Source organism: Nycticebus coucang, chromosome X (assembly GCF_027406575.1).
Source record: "Nycticebus coucang isolate mNycCou1 chromosome X, mNycCou1.pri, whole genome shotgun sequence".
Classification (NCBI taxonomy): Eukaryota; Metazoa; Chordata; class Mammalia; order Primates; family Lorisidae; genus Nycticebus; species Nycticebus coucang.
In genome coordinates this window covers 97,832,411-97,835,571 of record NC_069804.1, presented here as the reverse complement: position 1 = coordinate 97,835,571, position 3,161 = coordinate 97,832,411, and the positions used below count along the sequence as shown (strand labels likewise).

Sequence of the window (3,161 nt, the reverse complement as noted above, 5' to 3'; positions counted from 1 at the left end):
CAGAGATGACCAAGTTGCATGCTTTACCCTGAACTCAGGTGCCCTGTAGAGAGATCAGCCAGTCTACCTCTTACATTCCATCTCAAGAAACTGGAAAAGGAAGACAAAACACTCTCAAACCTAGGAAAAGAAAAAAATAACAAAAAATAGAGCCAAATTAAATAAAATTGAAAACATAAGAGCCATTTGAGATCAGTAAAACAAGTTGATTCTTTGAAAAGATTAATAAAAATTGATAAATTTTGCCAAGACTAACTAGAAGTAGAAAAGTAAGCTCTCCAATAACCTCAATCAGAAAAGAAAAAGGGGAAATAACAAGACATACTACAGAGATACAAAAGATAATCAATGATTACTATAAAAAACTCTATGCCAAGATGTTTAAAAGTGTAAAAGAAAGAGATCAATACCTAGAATAACACCACCTTCCTAAACTCAACCAGAAAGGATTAGATATTTTTGAATAGACCAAAATCAAGCACCAAAATTAAAACAATCATTAAAAATCTTCCATAAGAGAAAAGTCCTGGACCAGATGGTTTTACACAAGAATTGTACCAAACCTTCAAAGAGGAGCTAGTACCTGTATTGTAGAACCTATTCCAAAATATGAAGAAAGAAGGAATCCTCCTCTACACATCTTACAAAACAAATATAACCCTGATAATAAAACCAGAAAAGATCCAACAAGGAAAGAAAAGTATAAACTCATGTCATTAATGAAAAGCTATACAAAAATATTCAACAAGATCCTAGCCAAATGAATAAAGCTACACATTAAAAAGTTGTACATCATGATCATGTGGGCTTTATCCCAATGATGCAAGGATGGTTCAACATACATCAATTCAGAAATAGAATTCACCACATAAGTAGAAGCAAAAGCAAACTTCATATGATCCTCTCAACAGATGGAGAAAAAGCATTTGAAAAGTCAGCATCATTTTCTGACCAGAACACATAAAAAAAAAAAAATAGGCATAGATGGGACATTTCATAAATTGATAGAGGCCATCTATATCAAATTTACAGACAATATCATTTTGAATGGAACAAAACTAAAATTATTTCCATATAGAACGTGAAGCCGACAAGGATATCTATTTTCATCACTGCTATTCAACACAATGCTGGATGGCTAGGAAATGCAATAAAGCAAGAGAAGGTTCAAGTGTATTCAAATAGGGACATTGAAGGTCAAACTCTCACTCTTCATGGCCAATATGATTTCATACTTGGAAACACCAGGGACTCAACCACAAGGATCTTGCAAATAATCAAGAAATTCAGAAACATCTCAGATTACAAAATCAATGTCCTAAATCAGTACCCTTTATATATACCAATAACAGTCAAACTGAGAATAAAAACCAAGACGCAATATCCTTCACAATAGCTTCAAAATAATGAAATACCTTGAGTATATCTATCAAATGGTGTGAAGTATCTCTAAGCAGAGAACTATAAAACCCTGAGAAAAGGAATGGTGGAAGATGTTAACAAATGGAAGGACATTCCATATTGATGGCTGGGAAGAATCAACATTACTAAAATGCCCATACTACCAAAAGTGATCTGCAGATTTAAGGCAATCCTCATCAAAGCACCAACATCACATTTTAAAGAACTTGAAAAAATAGTACCTTGATTTATATGGAAAAATAAAAAATGCCAAATAGCCAATGCAATTAAAAAAATAAAAACAAATATCAGGCATCATATTACCAGATTTCTTGTTATAATACAAGTCTACAATGATCAAAACAGCATAATAGAGATCGAGACACATGTCAGCCAAAGATAGCTGCACTCAGAAGAGTTGAACAAATATTGCAGTGAACTCCAGGCTTAGCTGAGGAAAATCAGAAGTCGCAGCAGCTCCTGAGAGAAGGAGAGCATAAGGCTCAAGATGAAAAATCATAAACAAGATGATACTAAGGAACACCAAACACATTTCATTATCATAACCAGAAAAATTAACCAGCTTCCAGAAACAGAAAGGAATTTACTTGAACATGGATCAGTATATATTGGACTTAATGCTGCTCTCTGTGGCCTAACAGCAAACAATCTTTTTCCACACGTATTGAATGTGACAAAAGCTCGTACTGCCACTGGATTACCAATGCAGTGCTTCCATTTCTGACAACAGATGTAGTTTACAGAAGTTTTGCAACTTCACCTTTGACTACAGGTGAACTGAAGTGTGAAACCTGTACTGTAACACGGAGTGGACTGACTGGTCCTTTTTTTTGGTAGTCTGTATCTTGTTTTCTTGGCTATACCAGTGAATGATGGCCTAGCAGACAGGTATCAGTCATCTCTGCTACCAAAGAAAGGAAACATCTTAACATACTGGATTAGAATTTCTAAGCCTGTCTTTAGAAAGATGTTATTTCCCATTTTGCTGCAGACTGTGTTTACACCATACCTTGAATCTAGACAATATAAACTACTTATAATTTCCCTTCAATTACCTGAACCAGGCCTAGAAATTCACTGATTTTAAGTAAATGTTTCCACACACAAAAATAAAATGGCGAAAATAACCTGTAAAAAGAAAAAAAAAAAAAAAACAGCATGGGGTTTGAAGACAGTGACAGATGAAGTTTCACTTGCTTATCTGCTGCTCACTCCTGCTCTGCTCCCTGATTCCTAACAGTCCATAGACCAGTATTTGTTCACAGCCTAGTGTTTGGGAACCTGAAGTATAAAGTAGAGACTAGGGAAAGAATCAGGGCAAAATGACTAGCTTCCTTTAGAGAAGAACACAATAAATTGGTAAGTGTAAAGTCAAATTCAGAATGATCTAATATTGTAATAGTGGAGTGTAAATTACATATATATTTTTATGAAGATTAAAAACAAAACTTTTTAAAAATAATAACTGCACCTCCCAGTTTTCTGTTCTTTGGAATATGGAACATAATAGCAAACCAATCAAAGAAACCAGTCTCTACGTTTCATCTGCTCTTTGAGAAACCAAACAAAGGTATACAGTAGGGAAAAAATAAATCTCTATTTAATAAATGCTGCTGGGAGAATTGGACAACCACATGGAAAAACCAATACTGGACCCACCCATATCACCTCTTATAAACATTGACTCAAGATGTATGAAAGACTTAAATCTAAGACATGAAATGATAAAATCTTAAAAG

The 3,161-nt window shown here is 34.2% G+C and overlaps 1 pseudogene; it reads left to right on the top strand.

Moving 5' to 3' along the window:
• Positions 1 to 1,909: 1,909 nt before the first annotated feature.
• Positions 1,910 to 2,503, top strand: LOC128576673 (transmembrane protein 126A-like; annotated as a pseudogene).
• The last annotated feature ends 658 nt before the right edge of the window (positions 2,504 to 3,161 follow it).